The sequence below is a fragment of the Mixophyes fleayi genome, chromosome 2 (genome assembly GCF_038048845.1).
Source record: "Mixophyes fleayi isolate aMixFle1 chromosome 2, aMixFle1.hap1, whole genome shotgun sequence".
NCBI lineage: Eukaryota > Metazoa > Chordata > Amphibia > Anura > Limnodynastidae > Mixophyes > Mixophyes fleayi.
This window is the reverse complement of record NC_134403.1, coordinates 76,115,866-76,137,499: the sequence shown is the minus strand read 5'-3', so window position 1 is coordinate 76,137,499 and position 21,634 is coordinate 76,115,866. Positions and strand designations below refer to the sequence as shown.

At 41.7% G+C, this 21,634-nt stretch overlaps 1 protein-coding gene across 1 annotated transcript in view; it reads right to left on the bottom strand.

The window, feature by feature from the left end:
* SMAGP (small cell adhesion glycoprotein) overlaps window positions 1-15,121 on the bottom strand; it is a 29,889-nt gene extending 14,768 nt beyond the window's left edge. The window contains exon 1 of the mRNA XM_075199311.1: window positions 15,028-15,121. The gene's annotated coding sequence lies outside the window, so the exon portion shown is untranslated. The remainder of the gene's footprint in view (window positions 1-15,027) is intronic.
* Window positions 15,122-21,634: the final 6,513 nt, after the last annotated feature.

Here is a 21,634-nt window from a genome sequence, read left to right as displayed (position 1 = left end):
CCTCTCTCCATCTCCTCTGCTTGTTCTCATCTCTTCTCTCTTCCTGGACCCTTTTTTTCACTCCTCCTGCGTTATATCTCCTCTACTAACTTCCCTCTGTGTTGGATGTCCGTTTACCCTCCCTTATGAAGTAAGCTCTTACGAGCAGGGCCCTCTTCCCTCCTGTCTCTCTACCTATTATTCTGCTTTAACTTCACTACAATAGCCATGCCTGGACTTTATGAATTCTTGGTATTATCGTTTATTGTTCTGTATTGTTTTACACTGTATAGTCTACTGTTTGTATTATGTGCGGTGCTGCGGAAATCTTGTAGCGCCTTATAAATGATAATAATAATTTTAAAAATGGATGGCAGAATGTAAATAAATGGAGAGTACATTTTGAAAGTATGGATGATGAAATGATTGACAAAATTATGTATTGGGAAACTATTAGGAAAATTAATATGTGTAGGTGTAGGACATGATATGAACCTTAAATGAAAATGAACGAGTAGTAAATTCAAATGAATATGTATATGAGTATAATATTAAATGTATGATGACAGCACTGTATGTTATCATTTTTGAAAAAGTGTGAGTGAGTAGTCCATTCAGCAACCATGGTCCATATTATATCAATGATAGGTGGACCTAAATTTAGAGGAACATGAAATGTAACAACCAAGCCTGATGTCACTTATTTGAACCCAACCTCGCAGTTCCCAGGGACTGATTATCCAATAAAAAAGATATGTAACATCGCTTGGACTTCAGACTACACTCAGTAATGAATCCACGTGGATAACAATAAATTATTTATTATGCTAAAAACAATTCTCACAGTATAATCACAATATCAGTGCACTGACAACCAATCCCACTTAACTATCAATTGCATGCAATAACTGATTTAGGGTTGCATATCGATATGTAGCTTCAGTGTTTGTTGGGAGTATGATTAGTCTTTCCCATGTATTATATAACAAAATCGTTCCAGGTCCCTCGAAGGGTGTTTCCAATAGAATATCTCCAATTGAGACTGTATCAAAAATCTTTAAAGGTACTTGGAACCATGAACCATTGTACAAACATGAAGATTTCAACCATAGATTGAAGCATTAAAAATAGGCTGATTATCCAAACATGTTGATTGTATTTTTCCTGTTGTTTCCTCTTTAAATAAAGAGTTTAAAAAAAAAATAGGCTGATTATCCAATAGGCTGATTAAGCTGTAGCCTACTGTGCAAGGGGGGTGCAACATTTGGGGGGGGGGGGGGGGGGGTCAAAATTGTGACAAGTAGAGGTATAAACTAAAATTTATTTTAAAATGTAAGTGAATAGTTGTAGTCCAAAGTAAAAAGAAAACATGGAAGAAAAATGTAGTAAGGTTTTAATCTTGATGGTAAAGGCTGAAGACAATGAGTCATTCTTGGGCAGGTGCTCGAAGAAAAGTGTTTAGGAGAGACAATAACGGCGACAGGTCCAGGTGAGACAGACCCCTTCACATCATCACTCTTGGAATATAAGTCTTTCCCCAATTACTTGGCCTTTGAAGAGTGCAGCAGATTTTTCTCTAAGATTTGTCTACATTTGTTCATTTTGCTATCTATTTTAACAAGTTTTCTGATCTCTAATTCAGAGATGTATTATGCTTCTGCCACCATGCTTCACAGTAGTGCTCTGAGGATGATACAAAGTATTAGACTAGTGCCAAACATAGCACCTGAGGTTGAGGTCAAGATGTTGGTCTTACCAGATCATAAAATCTTCATCTACTTTGTCTGTGGGTTCGGTACATGTTTTTTGTCAAACTCTATATCATCATCATCAGCTAATTCCGCAGCGCTGTACAGAAAACGCACTCACATCAGTTCCTGCCCCATTGGAGCTTACAGTCTAAATTCCCTAACATACACACATACAGACAGACTAGGGTCAATTTGATAGCAGCCAATTAACCTACTAGTATGTTTTTGGAGTGTGGGAGGAACCTGGAGGAAGCCCACGCAAAAATGGTGAGAACATACAAACTTCACACAGCTAAGGCCATGGTCGGGAATCAAACCCATGACCCCAGTGCTGTGAGGCAGAAGTGCTAACCACTAAGCCACCATGATGTCCAAAGTCTATATGACACTTTAAGTCAGTGATCTCAACAATGGTTTTCTTTGTTCTACCTTCCTATCAATTGGAGATCTGTGAAGTGTTCTATGGATAGTTTTCCGATCTCTGCCATGGAATACTACAACTTTTTCAGATTTGACATAGGTCTTTTAGTGACTTTTCCTGCAAGTGCTTGTTTTGCATGGAGAATGGAAAGTTCTTCCATTTAAACATGTTTGCCCTACTTTTCCCCTTTTGAAATGTATCTCTTGTATCTCATATATGCCACTCAGCACCGCCTATCCAGAATCAGCCAATCCTTATTATGTCTGATATTGTTCTTCTTGATGCACAGATCACTATATTATTCTAGAATGATTGTGTAAGTAAATGTTGATCTATGGTTACTTTGCTTGATGAATTCTATGCATCTTAATATAGGCAGGAAATATAGGGCTGCCATATAGTTTAGTATCTTAGAATACCTTTATTATAATAAATAAAAACAATAATGCATGTACATCAATATATAAAACATGAGACTTAGCTAACAGTCTATCCTGGATGCAGGTCCTTGTTGAACAATGACAAATCTCCAGTCCAAGTATATTTTAAGTGTCCATTAAATATAAAAATGTAATGTACAGATGAGAAGATAGGGACAGCGACCCTGAGGTGACCTCCATGGACTTCATAATGGAGAATAGAATTATCTAATGTCAGGATCGCTGTGGGAAATTGGCTTATTTATTAAATGTAAAAGCTATTATTCTAATGTCAGGGCTGGTTGCAGGGAAATAGGTCGATTTATCAAATGTGAATACTATTAATTTTATATTGGGGTCGGTTGCAGGGAAGAAATCCTACTTATTAAATGTGGGTGCGATTGATTTAATGCCGGGACTGTTTGGCTCTTTCTAAATATCATGTACCTGTATGTTTTCCAAATAGGGCCCCCAACATTCCAAGATTACAACATGCAGCATCTGATCTAAAGACACAAGCAGGTGCAAGTAGTGGAGGCTGCAACTACAGGTAGGAGAGAGCAGAACAGTCTGCCAACTGTCCTGAATCTGGTGGGGCAGTTCCAAATTTGGGTGACTGTTCCGTTTAGTTAGGATTTGGTCTGACTACTAATACAGTTGAAAGATATGTTCTGCTTATGAAGGCAGAGCTGCGTGCACATAATTGTAGCATACACAGTATTGCTTATGTATTTATCTAAAATGATAGCCATATTAGACCATAGAGCCCCCCTGTCTTAAGTGCCCCGGGCCGCCCAGAGCCTTAATCCAGCTCTGACTCTGGACACTAAAAGTCTTTATCCACTAATATATAAAAAAGGGTTAGTACCCATTAACTGTTATAAACAGACTTGTAACTTCCCTCTAACCAGTTGCAAAATACTGGCAAGTTGAGATCCTACAGCTTTCAGTAGGCGGAACCGACTTACATCATTAATATGTATTGTGATGTCACTCAGCCTGGGTATAAGAGTAAGTGCTGGACACAGAACAGTCAGTATGTGAGTAGTGTGTATAGTAAATGCTTATTTCTTGGACTATATCTGCAGGATTTGGCATCGCACAGTAAGGTAAGCTCATTTTAACCTACGTGTTATAAAATATTTGGAAATAGTGTCAAAATTAAGAATGAACATTGGTCATACATTTATGAAAAGTATAAGAAAACATTTTAACGCCATCATCCTAAGGAAAAACTCTTGAATGCTTAGATGCAATCAGCTCCATTAATGCGGTGAAGTTTTCCACATCACTTATTGTTATTATGTTACCCTTTTAATATACTTATTATCAGTCGGATATGACCTAATAGAAGTAAATATTTATGACAATGCTATTTCTTTTTTTTTTCTTTTAACTCACAATGTTATTTCTCCTTAAACTGAGGGGTTATATATAACAAAGAAAGCGATAGGGTAGGAGGCACCAATATATGACAGGAAGCCAATATCAATTGTTTAGATGTCATGTGGATGAATATCGCAGAAATACTCTCAAAGGTTAGATTAGGTGTAAATAATTATGATGTGATTATTTTCTTCTTGATACATAAGTTATTATATTTTTCTCAAATGATTATGCATGCAAATGTTGATCTGTGGTTACTTTGCTGGGAGATAAATATTCAAGTGGGTTTAAAACATGTTATTTTTATTTCATTTATGTAACTGACTGGTGTTTATAGTCAGGTTCATGTTGACAAGTTCTTTGTACTAATTTGACATTTTTATGATCTCACTGCTATGCAGTTTTTAAAATATTAAAAATGCTGAAAATGTAACATATTAAACATATTCCATCACTACAAGTGTGCACACTTATATAAATAGGAAATATTTGTCTTAAAAAAAATCCAAACATTTGTTAAATAAAAAAAAGGAACCCAAAAATATATATTTGGTTTCACAGCAGTCATTACTAGGAACACTAATCAGAATTATCCACTCTTATCTAAAAAAAAGTGTTAAAAAAAGTGTTAATACCCATTAAAACTGTTATAACAGACCTGTAACTTCCATCTATTCAGATACAAAATACCAGTAGGTTGAGATTCTACAGCTTTCAGTAGGATGATCATGTCACTGACTTACATCATGAATAGGTTTTGTGATGTCACTCAGTCTGGGTATAAGAGAAAGTGCTGGACACAGAACAGTCAGTAATCAGCTGTATGTGAGTAGTGTGTACTATATATATTCACTGCTTATTTCTGTGACCATATCTGCTAGATTTAGCATCACACATTCTAAGGTAAGCTCATTTTAACCTAAATATCATAAAATAAATGGAAATAGTGTTAAATTAAAAATGAACATCGCTCACACATTTTCAATGAAAATACAGAACAGTCCATTGTATCATGCTAAAGTGAACAATCCTGAATGTTTAGATGTAATCAGTTCCACTATTGTGACGTTTTACACTTGTATTACACTTATTATCAGTGGGTCATGACCTAATGGAATGTAGCATTTTTTTCAATGACAATGCTATTTATTTAATTTTGTTTTCTTATAATGGAAAATGTTTGCTCTTCATAAACCAAGGGGTACATAGAAAAAAGAAAAGGGTATGGTAGTGGGCAAAGAGGGTACACTAAAATAAATATACCATCAATATGCTGCAGAAAGTCATTGTAAATGGTTAAGATTAGACATATAGGAATACTATCAAAGATAAGATTAGATCTAAATAATCATGTTGCAATTATGAAATATGAGAGGAAATTGCATTAATGATAAAAACTTTAGAAAACAACTTGACTTTAATTCATATTAGAGCCATGGATCCCAATCTTGTGAAATGTATCTAGACTGTGGGTAAGAACAACAATTATTTTTTCCATTTAAATGATCTCTCACTGTAAGCTGTGAAGGATAGACTTGGATTTCCCCAATAATTTAATCAGCTTTATCGCTCTGTACCTATTGGGATTTTTTTTATGTTGTGTTTCTTATCTTCATGTCCAATTCGGAAAGTTGTTCTTTATTTTTCCTTTTCCTATGTGTGGCAATTGCAGATAAGTTTCCTGCTCTGTGTGCCACCCAAATAACAATGTATGGTGTCTCAGAGTGTACAATAAAGCTGTACTACCACCTGGGAAAATGTTTGGGGGCATTTTTCAGGATCCCCTCTGATTCTTTCACAGCCCAGCAAAAAAAGGGGGTGGTAGGACCAATCATAGGGCACTAGAGGTTTGTGAAAACTGTCAACATGTGGGGCTCTAACTGGAGCGCTCCTAGGGAAATATTTTTCTAGGTGGTAGTGCAGCTTTAAGAGAAAAATATCTCAATAATGTCCAGTTAATTTAAGTTATTATATCTGGGATGTTTAAGACTCATTTAACCTCCAAGTATAGAAGATTTAGGCTGCTGTGGGGCTTTTCAATATTATAGAGACTATTCAGTTGTCAGACCGAGTTGAGATTATGTCACCTTGTGTGATATTATTGATCACAGTGCTATCTGCAACAAAATAATCTATCCTAGGGTATTTTGTGATGGGAGTAAAAAGGGTACTCTCTTGTTTATGAATTTGTTTTCACCCTACATGCCATATTTGCTGAATTCCGGGTAGGTCCCCCGGACTCCCGGGAGAGTAGGGCATCCTCCGCATCTTCACACTTCCTAGTGAAGTGGGCAGGATTATAGCCGCTAAGACATGATTCACAGGGAATTGCATAATTTTGGCCCCTCTGTAAAATGCCAGCTAAGCATCAATAAGTGATGGGGCAGGGAAAAAATGACGCGCATCACCAAGGCCCACCCCCTCCATCAGGGCCGGACTGGGACTAAAAATCAGCCCTGGCATTTAAAGCACACAGGCCCACGTGTTGTGGGCTCCATGCACTATATTGTTGCACACTGATGCTGGCGCAGTGCGCGTTGCTGGTGCTGTACAATATGATGTAGTATGAGTGTGTGTGTGGGGGGGGTATTTATTTCTCCTAATGACCCTGAACATTACATTGTTAGCACCCATATTACATCAATAAATACCATGACAATACATTATTAGTACCCAAATTACAGCAATAAATAACCCCCTACACACACTCATACTACATCGATATCCACCCACATTACAGCAACCAGCATCACCCCCCACATTACAGCAACCGGCATCACCCCCACATTACAGCATCCGGCATCACCTCCCACATTATAGCAATACCCTTTCCTACTTATTAGCAATACTAAGCCCCAAACACACTACAACATTGCCACCAGCACGCCACCCCATACTACAGCAATACCACCAATTATACAGGCGCCACTGTAGGAAACCAATATTTTGCTTTTTTCAAATCTCCCACAAAATAGCAACAACGAACAGAATACTTACACAAATATAGGTAAAAGGTATCCTTTTCCCTCAATTAAATAGTAATGGCAGAATTTTCATGAATCATTCCACATGAAATAAAACTCTAACATATATCTACAAAAAACATAACTATTGAATGATCATTTGAACCCACACGGCCGCATTAAAAGTATTTCCATCTACAGCAAAATGTCAGAGAAATTTTTTTTTTTTACTACAGTAACTAGATATGCGTCTTTTCTATTCATTTTAAATAACCCAGTATATAAATTAAGGGGGACAGTGGAGGTGGGTGAGAGATAATTGGATGTGATCCATCAGTTTGATTAGATAGGAAACATTTAGATTATTTACCTGGAGACGTCTAACCCCTTGACTCACAGGCAGGGCTGACAAGAGGAATTTTGGGCCCCGATACAGCAACTTCTTTGGGCTCCCATCATATTCAACAATGAAAGACTTGCCTTTGGCAGAAGTTCATATGATGCCACACCGTAGTGTGCCCAGTTCATATTATGCCACATCGTAATGCCCCATAGTCATATTATGCCACATAGTATTACCCTCAATTCATATTTGGTCATGCAGAAGTGCCCACAAATCATATTGTGGCATAGTAGTGCCCCCAAAACATATACCATACATTAGTGCCCCCAAATCATATTATGTCACAACAATGCCTCCAAATCATATTATAACAAAATAGTGCCCCCAAATCATTAGTAGTGCCCAGAGAAAAACTCATTCACAAATAAAAATTGGTACAGCATATCAGATACTGAGTGTAAGTCCCAAGACCAGCTTAATACATCATTTACAACGCAAACAAAAATAGATATATTGACACAATCACAGATAAAATTTATGAAAAGCAATGTTTTTTTCTCTTAATTAAAAATCTCTGTACAGATAAATATGCAACAAACATTACAGCGCAATAATGAGCAATACATAGTGTTAAACATTATTGGATACGCTGTAGTGTCCCCAGTTCAAAAAAGGATGGTTAAAAACACATTGCACACGAGAAAATATATGAACTTACCTGATTATGGCATCCTGTTTTCTGTTCTCCTACTGGGCGCTGGGCAAGGAGGGATCAACAGCTGTCAGCTCACACAGGAAGTCGGGAGCAGGAACAGAGGGCAGTGGTCGAAGCAGAAATTTAGAAGTGGGGGTATGGAAAATATAAGTGAATGGAGTATAAAGGCTTGATTTTTTATTTTTTTTAACACTTGTCACCTCTGTGCATTTCCATTCTTTATTACTACTTGTGTTTTATGATGGCTGCATCCCTGACATTCCCAATCTTAAGATGTCTCTCCCTTTACACTTTCTTTTACCTATGTCCCTGCACCATCTTCTCCTTTGTCCCTCTCACTTAACCTCCTGCACCACCTACTCCTCTGGCTCTCTCACACGTCTTCCTGCACCACCTTTTCCCTGGCGCTCTCACACGTCTTCCTGCACCGTCTACCTCCCTGGCACTCACATGTCTTCCTGCACCCTCTACCCCCTGGCTCTCTCACACGTCTTTCTGCACCCCCTACCTCCCTGGCTCTCTCACACGTCTTCCTGCACCCCCTACCTCCCTGGCTCTCTCACACGTCTTCCTGCACCCCCTACCCCCCTGGCACTCACATGTCTTCCTGCACCCTCTACCCCCTGGCTTTCTCACCCCTCTTCCTGCACCCTCTACCCCCCTGGCTCTCTCACCCCTCTTCCTGCACCCCCTACCTCCCTGGCTCTCTCACACGTCTTCCTGCACCCCCTACCTCCCTGGCTCTCTCACACGTCTTCCTGCACCCCTACCCCCCCCCCCCCGGCTCTCTCAGCCATCTTCCTGCACCTCCTACCACCCGGCTCTCTCACCACCTCTCCCAGCACCCCCTTCCCCCTGGCTCTCTCACCTTCTCTCCAGCACCCCCTTCCCCTTTGGCTCTCTCACCCCCTCTGCCAGCAACCCCTTCCCCTTTGGCTTTCTCACCCCCTCTCCCAGCACCCCCTTCCCCTTTGGCTCTCTCACCCCTTCTCCCAGCACCCCCTTCCCCTTTGGCTCTCTCACTCCCTCTCCCAGCACACCCTTCCCCTTTGGCTCTCTCACCCCCTCTCCCAGCACCCCCTTCCCCTTTGGCACTCTCACCCCCTCTCCCAGCACCCCCTTCCCCTTTGGCTCTCTCACCCCCTCTCCCAGCACCCCCTTCCCCTTTGGCTCTCTCACCCCCTCTCCAAGCAACCCCTAGCTCTCTCACCCCTCTCCCAGCACCCCCTGGCTCTCTCACCCCCTCTCACTTCCCCTTTGGCTCTCTCACCCCCTCTCACTTCCCTTTTGGCTCTCACCCCCTTTCCCAGCACTCCCTACCCCTTGGCTCTCTCACACTCTTGACCCCCCCACGCGAGAATGACGGCACCCCTGCGACCCCCCTCCCCCCAAAAAAATTGCAGCACCCTCACGCCCCCCCCCCCCCCCCGCGATAATCGCGGCACCCCCGCGGCCCCCCCTGAAAATCGCGGCACCCCCCCTTCAGTGAAAAAGAAAGCAGGAAACTTACAGCATAGCACAACATGACGTTTTTAGGGAGTTGAGGAGCGCGCAACAGTGGTAGCTGGTTCCCGGGGAGGAACCAGCCACCACAAACACAGGAGGAGTCGGGCCGGCCCATTCAGCTATCGGCCCTTCTGGGGGAACATCAAAAAGTCAGCAAATATGCCATACATCAACTAATGCGAGCTATATAATATTTTATTCTAATGTGTTCTCATGTGCAAGAAGATCTGAAGAAATGTTAAAAATAAAATACTAATCAGACCTCTTGATCTTAGGCAAACTGAGATCCATGTAACTGACAATAAGATACATCCGAACACCGTTACCGTACTGCACTTGCATGTTACTTTAAGGGGTTTGCTGGGGGGGGGGGGATGTCTGAGCGCCCGAAATGTTGCAGGGGAAAAGGGCCCCTGTCCTCGTGTGCAGAGCACTCGTTATGCTGTAAGGGAAACGAGCGAAATACGGGAGGGACAGCTCTACAAAGTGAGTGCACCACGGGAACAGCCCTCGCCGTGTCTATACTCATGGATGTGAGTCTACGACGGCGACTCCCTCTATCCCTTCTGCTCTAGAGGTCCTCGCTCACCGGGGTCTTCCGTAAACCTTGTCTGACGACCAACACCTGTAAAACAAGGGAGACAAGGCCACATAGAACAATCCCTTCCCCAACACCCCAGATACTCACTCAATCCTGAGGGACTGCCTCTGAAGGGCCTGGTGCCCTACTACACGACCAGGGACTGACGCCCTGCTACACTTCAAGGGCCTGATGCCCCGCTCCATCAAGGGCCTGGTGCCATCCTAAATCTCTAGGGCCTGGTGCCCTCCTAACACTCTAGGGCCTTGTGCCCTCCTAACACTCTAGGGCCTTGTGCCCTCCTAACACTCTAGGGCCTTGTGCCCTCCTAACACTCTAGGGCCTTGTGCCCTCCTAAAACACTAGGGCCTTGTGCCTCCTAACACTCTAGGGCCTTGCGCCTCCTAACACTCTAGGGCCTTGCGCCCTCCTAAAGCTCTAGGGCAGGGTTGTCCAACATGCGGCCCAGCATGCCTGTAAATGTGGCCCAGAAGGAGTTTTTGTTGTGGCAAGGGGGCAGCGCTCTTAATGGAAAAAAAAAATCCTGCAAAAAAAAAAAAGAATAAAAACTACTTATCTTGCGGTCACGTCAGCTGGTACTCCGGCTCCCTCCCTTGTCTCCTCCTCCGTGCAGCGCTCGCAGTGAATGTTGGGCGTGATGTCATCACGCCCAACATCCATTGGGGAGCGCAGCACAGAGGAGACACCCACGCAAGAAGAACAATCAGCAGCACAAAATTGGAGAAAAGAAGAGAAGAGGACAGGAGAACAAGCCGATTAAAAGGTAAGTTAAGGGGGATTTTTTTATTATTTCAAGGGACGCTGACAAGTGAATAAAAGTCACCTGGTCCTGGAGCATCATGGACCTTATCTCCCTGCTACATACTTCTACTTGTATTACTAATAGGGCATTATATATTATTCTCTTTGGCCCATTATAAGTTGTTATCCCTTAACTAACATAGTGGTGTAATTATCAAAACAGGTCACAATTTGGGGTCACAGTGGTGTATATGTCAGGTACCACAGGCCTGGTCAGGGCACCCTGATATACAATGCCTGGCTTAAATGATATTGAATCGAAACAATAGAAAAAGTGATTATAGTATAATAACTAGAGAGGATTTTTTGAACAGGGCGATTGAAAGGTAAGTATAGGGGGATTTGAAAAAAAAGTGATATCTATATATATATATATATATATATATATATATATATATCACTTTTGTTCTCATATATATATATATATATGTTAACTATGTTTTCTATGGTTTTTTGGAGGATCAGCTATCGTTATTGTTAGTGTATCTTATGTGCGGCCCAAACCAACTCGTCGTCTGCCAATGTGGCCCAGGGAAGCTAAAAGGTTGGACACCCCTGCTCTAGGGCCTTGCGCCCTCCTAAAGCTCTAGGGCCTTGCGCCTCCTAAACCTCTAGGGTCTTGCGCCTGCCTAAAACTCTAGAGCATTGAGCCCTCCTAAAACTCTAGGGCCTTGTGCCATCCTAACAAACTATGGGGCCTTATGCCCCCCTGACTAATAAGGGGCCTTGGGCCCAATGGCATTTATAGTGGCCACCCCTACCTGTGCCACAGGCCTAGTGCCTGAAATGTCCCCCGGGTCTAACGCCCGACCTAAAGGAGTATTTTTATACTTACCTGCTCCGCGCTGGAAACTCCGCTTGCTGCGCCGTCTTCAAGTCTTCCAGACTCTCCAGCTGCCAGCGCCTCTTCTCCCATTAGGTGCTCTGCCTCCCGCAGACTTTGTGGCGGGGGCACTCTTAGCCCTGACAAGGGCTCCCTGCTGATGCTCGCCGGCCCGACTCCTTCGGCAGCGTCTTCGCATGAAAGGGTAGCTCACAGGCTTTACAAGGGCTCCCTGCCACTTCCCCCGGCATCTCCGGCGCTGGACGCCCCACGGCGTCCTCTTCTGTCTCCTCCGCTGGAAAACTGACAAGATGGCGGCACCCAGCGGCTTATAAAGCTGCGAGGCTGCCAACGCCATTGGCCGTCATCGCGAGCCAATCGGCGCCGAAAGTTCAAATGGCCGGAGGCGGGATTGGCTCACCTGTTCAGCCACTGATTGGCCAGCAGCGGGAAGTGAGCCCTGATTGGCTCCCTTGCCCGCTGCCACGGGACCTGCAAGGGAACAGGAGAAATACTCACTGGTGGAACTGTGAGTAGCTTTCTTCTTCTTTCATCGCCCTCTTCACAGGCAGTTGATCCGCGGGGCACTTCTCCACATTACTGTCCCTGATATGCCTCTCTATCTACTTTAGACATGACACGACCTCCCAGTCGTGTCATGCTTGTTTGCAGTTCAGCAATGACTTTTTCTAATTCCATTTTTACTGTCAGCTTGATTTCTTTCATAAATGCAGCAAGATCAGCTCTTCATGCAAGTAGAGGGTTGCAGTACTTGAGATTGTGCGCCATCTTGTGGCTTTATTTTCTGTTTGTAATTTTATTTAAAAAAACAAAAACAAACTCTGGTCGTTAATTTGCTAATTTTTTTTTGTACTTTCTGTGGCATCCTGGTAGTAAATGTGTTGCAGGGTGAGGAATGAGTCTGATTTAGCGTTGACCTAGCATCATAGGGTAAAATTAAAAACAAGTGAGTTTGTGAAGCTCTGATATCAAGTGGCCTTCTTAAGACTCCCCCAATAATGTTATTAAGGACCCCATCCTTTTTTATAGCACTCATTGAATTGGCATTTGGAGAGGCCACGGCTCTATTAGTGCTCATAGTTTTAGAGTTTGAGCTAAGTTCATAATAATTAGGATAAAAAAGTAATATTGACATGAAACTTTCTTTATAACAATACAATACAAATACTGATTCAATATTCCCCAAGTGAAGCTGAAGGGTCCTGAACTCTGATCACCAGCTACAAGCTGTGATCTCTGACAGTCTTCAGTGTTCAAACAAAACACCTCTATGTAAATGAGGTATTACTTATTTTATTCTTCTAAGAACATTATAAGATATATGTGCTGAAATAATTAATTCTATGGGGTAACTGTATTAATCTGCGATTCTAGCAAATCGCCAATATTCAGCGACTTTGCCGGGCAAGTTTTGCCTTTATGTCACTGCATCAAACTACAATTAGATAGATCAGATGTATATTTTGGAAACATTCAGTTTTTGCAGGGAGTGCCTATGCTACTTGGCCATAAAAAAGTATACATTACCATGCTTTCAGTCATCATATTTATTACAAGGAAGGTCATTTTACAGCCTTGTGAATAGGATACATCACACATTATAGGGCTATATATTGCAATAATGAAATGCTACCACTTTCTATATCCCACTGGGGCTGCATCATTTTTTATCTTTCTATATTTTAGATGTTAATAACAAATTGTCTTCAACATATTTTTAAGATGCTTTATACTTTAAAATACAAACCTATTAGTGTAGTGTATACCTATTGCCATAACAGACAGTGTAATTGCAATGGTACCCAGCAATATCTTCCCTATTGGGTCAACGCGCTGTGGCTGCATTTTGGTTTATTTAGTCTGCTGTTGGATTTGCTAGCCACTTGTATAAATATAAATTATAGTTCGGGAAAGATTGTTGTTTGTCTGTTGCCATTCTGAAGGTATTAAAATTTTCTTTATGTACAGTGCAGGGTTTGGGGCACTGCCAAAATGCCTTCCCCATTGCATTCCCCTTCATCTATTTCCTTCCCCTCTTTGTGCCTATGCTACTTGGCCATTATATTTCCAAGGAGAACTCTCCTCCCACCACCCCCCAGCAATTTCCAGCTGTTGTGGAACTACAAGCCTCAACATATCCACAGCAAATGTAGCCTGCTGTGGCATAAATCTTACAGTAGTATTCCTGTCCTGGCATCCCAGGTATACCTGTATCAGTCCTTCTTCCCTGGGATCACTTGCTCATACTTGGCCACTCTCCTGAATTCCGGGTAGGTTTCCTGGACTCCCAGGAGAGCTGGCAATTCTCCAATATCCTGCCCACTTCCTAGTGAATTGGGCAGGATGGTAGCCTTCATTATGCGATTTGCGGTGAATCGCATAATTTTGGTCCTGTCCCATGCGTCAAAATGATGCTTTTGCGTCATTACATCCTTCCATCCTCCCAAATCACCTTCCATCCGAAATCTACTGGAGGGTAAGGCGAAAAAAGTTGGTAAGTATGCTCTTTCTGCGTTATGGAACAGCAGTGCATTAGGATATTTGGGAGGTAGATGAGACCCCCATGTTTATTTCAGTCGTGCTTTGGATGAGAACTTTGTATTATGACTTACATTTACTTTTTATCTGGATATTTGGTGGCTGTATTCACTTCCACCAATACATCATAACAAATTTTCCCTATTAAACACTATTAAGCACATTATACTTAGCACAGACATAAACAACAATACATTTTCCATAAATCAAAACCTGTTAATTTCTCAGACTCTAATACATAGTTGCCAACCTTTAAAGACTGGCCTCCAGTAGTGTCGGAGTAGAGGTGGGCGTGAGGGGGGTAATGTGACGTAATGACGCAAACGCATCATTTGGACAAGGGGGGGGGGGGCAAATCTGCCCACTTCACTAGGAAGTGGGCAGATGTGGGAGAGTTGCCAGCTTTCCTGGGAGTCGAGAGTCTCCCGGGCATTCCGGGAGAGTTGGCAAGTATGCTCTAATAAAATTTCTTGAGCACAAAAGCTTAAAACAATGGGCTTCATCTTAATTGTATTGCCTTGCTAGGCAGTCTTTCCACACACAGCTAGAATGACTAGTGTTTTACACTGCTTAGTCTATTTATATCGACATCACAACTGCTTAGCTCTCAAAATCATTCCAGGAAGTGATTTCTACATCAAAGTGAACACATTTTATAATGGTTCCTAATATTTTAATCACTTGTTCTGTCTGTGCCTAATACAGAAAGCTATATGATTACAGTAGGTATGAGTATTAAAGATCTGAATTTAGTACGTACCTTACAAGTTGTTAAAGGGCAGTCAGTGTCTGTCTAGCCTGGATTGTTTGTGTGAATTTTAAGTAGTGGAGTTGGTGCTTACATGCTGTAGTTTAAGGCGTTTCCTCGCTCTTACCTTTCAAGTTTAACTGCAAGAGTCATGTGGAATGTACAGTGACTAAGGTTGGTCATTTAACACATTAAAATCAGGATCTATATAAAATGAATGAAGATAAATGGAGTATACTAGTATAGGCAGGTAAACTCTGCAATAAAATATAATAATAAAATACAAACCTGTGAAAATAAGGAATAAGGATGACATCCGTATAGTGAAGGTACTTTCCGTTTTTCTATATTTTCACAGCTCTATTATACATGTTAGCAGGTGACTTGGAAGGCTGCTACTTCTTTGTAAGAGGAAGTGAGTCCATATTTAGCTTGCAGTAGATGCAGCCATAATCATGAACTGACAACACAACAGAAAACAGCGCTGATGACTGATACACACAATCAATATACAACCATCCGTGGGTGATAAATATATATAAACACTTTATTAAAAATGAACCATAAAATATGCAACACTGGCCAGTGGATAACAACTAGACATATAAAAAATCAGATCAACCGACTGTGTTGACCATCAATAAGGCTGATGAACCATCAAATCGATCACTTCTGAAGAGAACCAGCTAAATGTCCCACATCGTAAAGATACTATTGTCCAATGACCCCGTACAAGGTCATGAAGTGGAGCTTCAAAATAAGTGTGGCCACACTGGTGGTGGAAAGTGTACGTCACCGCGATGATGGTGAACCCCACTTCAATGCTTCTTACACATGTAGTATGGAGGAGAATATGCCATAAATGCCACAATGAGAAAACCGCCACTCCTGAATGGAAATCAAAGTCGCTAAGCTGCTTGAGCAGTAAGCGCAATACAGACCTGGTCCGATACTCAGTCCCGTATTGTGGTCTGTATGCGCACGCACCTCATACCCAGACGAACTCCGGGACCTCCGTGGTAAATATGTAGGTGAAGACGGCAATTCGTGTAAGTAGTGGAATAGCAGCTAACACAATCGTGGCACCAAATATATAGCGATAATATGGCTCAAAAAAGGCAACCTCCAAGAATCCACTAGGGATATGAGCTGGGTCATGGAATAGTGCTATCCAGCGGCTCAATGAACATCCAAATCACCTGACGCGTTTCATCACCTGCCTGGTGATTTCTTCAGAGGAAGTGCTCTGTTGTGCTCCAATGCCTCTTTAAGTATCCTTGATACAATTACTCAGTCTGCAGCTGGTTCATAACGGGCACTTTGTACCTATACCATACTTGTAGTGGGATACATAAATATGGTTGGTTCAATTGAAAACATTCAAATATCTTATATACAAGGAAATACCGAATAATTATAATTCATATAGAGCAAAAACAAAGCACTATTAGAGAAAACAATACATATCAAAACATATATATATATAGAAATTAACATAATGATCATACCATCCTCCCCACATAGAGCATATTGGATAAATTAGGACTCAGAGAAAACACCTTAGAGTCCTAAATTCTCACACTGATACCTCAACTACACATATATATATATGCAAATATAGTATTATACAAACACAGATCTAAGTCAATCTAGATAAAGCGAAGATTGACTTAGATCTGTGTTTGTATAATACTATATTTGCATATATATATATGTGTAGTTGAGGTATCAGTGTGAGAATTTAGGACTCTAAGGTGTTTTCTCTGAGTCCTAATTTATCCAATATGCTCTATGTGGGGAGGATGGTATGATCATTATGTTAATTTCTATATATATATATGTTTTGATATGTATTGTTTTCTCTAATAGTGCTTTGTTTTTGCTCTATATGAATTATAATTATTCGGTATTTCCTTGTATATAAGATATTTGAATGTTTTCAATTGAACCAACCATATTTATGTATCCCACTACAAGTATGGTATAGGTACAAAGTGCCCGTTATGAACCAGCTGCAGACTGAGTAATTGTATCAAGGATACTTAAAGAGGCATTGGAGCACAACAGAGCACTTCCTCTGAAGAAATCACCAGGCAGGTGATGAAACGCGTCAGGTGATTTGGATGTTCATTGAGCCGCTGGATAGCACTATTCCATGACCCAGCTCATATCCCTAGTGGATTCTTGGAGGTTGCCTTTTTTGAGCCATATTATCGCTATATATTTGGTGCCACGATTGTGTTAGCTGCTATTCCACTACTTACACGAATTGCCGTCTTCACCTACATATTTACCACGGAGGTCCCGGAGTTCGTCTGGGTATGAGGTGCGTGCGCATACAGACCACAATACGGGACTGAGTATCGGACCAGGTCTGTATTGCGCTTACTGCTCAAGCAGCTTAGCGACTTTGATTTCCATTCAGGAGTGGCGGTTTTCTCATTGTGGCATTTATGGCATATTCTCCTCCATACTACATGTGTAAGAAGCATTGAAGTGGGGTTCACCATCATCGCGGTGACGTACACTTTCCACCACCAGTGTGGCCACACTTATTTTGAAGCTCCACTTCATGACCTTGTACGGGGTCATTGGACAATAGTATCTTTACGATGTGGGACATTTAGCTGGTTCTCTTCAGAAGTGATCGATTTGATGGTTCATCAGCCTTATTGATGGTCAACACAGTCGGTTGATCTGATTTTTTATATGTCTAGTTGTTATCCACTGGCCAGTGTTGCATATTTTATGGTTCATTTTTAATAAAGTGTTTATATATATTTATCACCCACGGATGGTTGTATATTGATTGTGTGTATCAGTCATCAGCGCTGTTTTCTGTTGTGTTGTATTTTTTATATTTGAGATCTCATTGATCTCTTCAGCTGCAGATACTGATTCACACTTGATCTCCATTTTTTGCATCATCTCTCCGTGCGCCAGGTTTTTCTTGTTGTATAATCATGAACTGAAGTTTATTGGAACTTCCAATTCCAGTAGATTTATTTGCATTGGTTATTAGATTGCATGTACTACGTTAGTGCCTATTGCACTTGAATCCTTGTTTATTAATAAAGTATAGACTCTGAAATTGTTTTATTTTTTAAAAAATTATGATGTAAAAAGTTACCTTAAAAGTGCATAAATAGGCTTGGTTTCAAAATGGTCTTTATTGCATATTTCTAAACAGCAGTTCTCATAGCTTCAACCAGGGGCTGTTAGTAGTCGCGGCGGTGACTCTCTGCTTCCTCCTGCGGGTGTCCCGGCCGTCTCTACGATGACCGGGATGTCACTTCCGGCTCCCTTGTCTCGGTTGCCTAGGCAAGAACCGGGATGCTTGAGGTTCCCTGCCAACGTGCCTGGCCAGCTGTCAAACAGGTCTGTTTAAAGGGGTCAGCCATTCATGGCAGAGTAGATTATTATGCAGCTGGGCACTCTACTTCTTCATTGGCCAGCAGTGCCATCAATTAATTAAGCAAGTCCTGGGAATACTTTCAGGGCTTTCCTCTGATTGGCTCTACTATTTAAGGCAGTGAGGACTGAGCCTCACTGCCAGTTATAGCGTTCTGTTCCAGTTTGCTACTTGCTTCTGTGCTGTGTTGGTGTTTAAACCTTGGATTGCTTTCTCGTGTATGACCTCTGTCTGTACCCGGACTCTGATCCTTTGCCTGTGGCCCTGACCCAGCTTGTACCAGATGTCTCCACCTGCTCTCTGTCAGGCCAGTCAGACATTATCATCTCTGTCCAGTCAGCAGACCCCTGGCCTGTCCCTACTCCGTGTATTACCTCCCGTACCTGAGTCCTGCTGTGTGACCATAAACTTGTACTACACTGAGTGTTAGTCCTGGGGGCATCCGAATACCTGTGAGCATAACCAGTCTATACGGGAGAGGCGGCTGCTATAGGTGAAGACCTCTTCTGCTAAGTTCTACAAGTTTATGTCACGCTGGTTGCCATAAAAAGGGCGGCCTAGATTTTGTTTTAGGGGGGTCATTTTTGTGCCCCGTCCCCTTTAATTTTCTAGCAGGTACAGAACAGAGATCAGGCAGAGGATGCTGCCCCGCTACTCTGATCGTGTTTAAAATACAATCAGAGCGGTCTTGCCAGATTTCTATCTGCCTCTCAACCGTTAGGGACGTGTGTATAGAGCGTGCAGCCAGCCCGCACCTGCTGGGGAGGGAGCGATTGCTTTAATCACCCCCCCCCCTTCCCCCAGATCCGCCACTGACTTCAATAGAAGATAGGCCAAACCTAATAATCTACTAATAATAAACTAGTAATCTGGTAGTTTTGGATATCAACAGAGTGGCTGCTGAACATGGCCCAGTTCATGGTATTATCGATGTGTAGCACTAAATTTTCATAATTCCCAACATTTGGGAAAAAACTTTCCAGGAACACTTTTTGTGAGAGGGCTGTCATGCAATGGACAGTGTTCATTTTTTATGGGTGGCATGCAATGAGTGACCACATTTTATGGATGTTGCTATATATATTTTGGGTGTGATGTCTGTACTTGTCTAACAAAAGTAGGCTTATAAAGGATACATACTTGCATTGCACAGCATAATATACTGTAACATATTATACCCAACATTGTCCAGCACATTATTCTTACCAGTGTCTGCTATATAGTATACATCAGTCCCAGCATTTATTACTTATCAATGTGCACTTATGCATTGGTTCACAATATTTTGTCACCAGTTAGACTTCTGGATATGCTTACTGGAGTCTGGCGTGCTCTCCTGTTTCTTCCAGACATCACCGACAATTCTTCCGCCCCCCCAAAGCGGCCGATGCTGCATGGTGATGGCGATCACCATCTTGGACCCTTTGCATTCACACTCGCATGCATGCCCATTCTGTATGATATCACTTCTCTCCTCTCATTTACTTTAGCCTCCACGCGCTTACTTGCCTCCCACTATATAAAACTGCTCAGAATAGAAGATGGTGCCAGTCTCTTTCCCTGTTGAGTTGGCTACGGGCTCCTCCACTGTGTTCTTTGTTTTTCCATCTAGTCCAGTGTGCTTCTGGTTTTTCCATCTACTCCACTGGGTCCCTGCTTACTCTATCTATTCCATTTAGTTTCTAGTTATTTGCTTCTATATTCACAGCAGACTCCATCCACCTTCTGTGACCTACATAGCCATAGCAGCAAGTGCATACCTCTATGCAGGGGTCTTTGGTGAATACCTTCATTAGACTATGTGCTTCTATTACAAATCAGACTGACTGTTTGAATCCTGTGTGATCCCTGACATATGTTAGTTATACAGCCCATAGACCAACAAATAGACCCATCTAATATACAAACTGGAGGCCACTGTACAAAACAGTCCCCTTATTGTAAGCTGGTATGCAAATCAGGCTTATATCTATTGGCTACAGTGCAGTCCGCTTTCTGTGGTTGCTATTCTGGAGACTAAAATATGAAGTAGACATCTTTCTTGTGGCTAGTATACAATGGGTGCCCCTTTGTCATCCATAATATGCAAACCAAACTAGAGCCCTTTCAGTTGGCCATTATATAGCGTGGTTCCCTTTATTGTGGCTTTTATGTGGACAATTACTCTTTACTGCTGATAATATAAAAAATAGACTCTTTTCTTGTATCTAGTGTTTCCCCTTTCTGGTAGTCCATATACAGTGGGATAGCCAGTACATTTATATTACATAAACTTGGGTACTGAATATAATTTGATAATCCACGCCCACTAACTGTTGGTGTCATTTACTTTGATGTTAATCCCTGGCTCCAAGTATCCTGTGTAATACTATGTTGAAATCTGTGTGTGCAAACTTTATATAGGCACAAGGAGGCTCAGGTACAGCTGAATGTACATCTGCTTTTTTGTGTAAAATAATCATCTTCCTACTACAGATGAGCAGTAAAATGCGGATGCATGCGTCTGTATGCAGATTTGGTTGCACTATACTATTAGGCTTGTGGAGATATAGGAATAGAGGACAGATGGGGGCGTGCAAACATAGGACGAGAACAGCAAGGGTGTATACACATAATTCCAACTGAGGGTGACCTGGACACATACACATATATTCCTGCCTGGAGGTGTATCCATTGTCAGTACTGGAGGGCTGGTGCAACATGACGCACTCTTCTAATTGGCCGATTGCATGACCCACTCTTCTGATTGCAACATAATCACTCCCACTTAATTCACTATCCTATATGAAGTCACAGCGTTCTATTTGCATTACTTAATTGATATTTCTGTTTGGACTAAGGCAGGAAAGAGGATTCCCATTTGATTCTTAAAACAACATATGTTTGCATTTAATTTAATTAAATTTTTACTAGTATTTTGTAATTGTGTCTGTATTTAATTACTCTCTCATTGGTATATTGTATAAGCTAAAATACACAAAATGTTTCCTTCCTGTTTGTACAGATGTTAGAGAGGCTTCTGTGGCTATCCACCTGTAAATCTTCCTTCCTGCTCCCGTCAGGCAGTTTGAATTAGAATTAGTCCCTTATATTGTATGGAGTACATGACCGCTTGTTTATTTTGAAAGTTCAAATGTAAAGAAAATGTATTTCTCCCTCAACCACGCATGGTTTAATTGCTTATAACCCTTTCCTAGGACTGCTCTC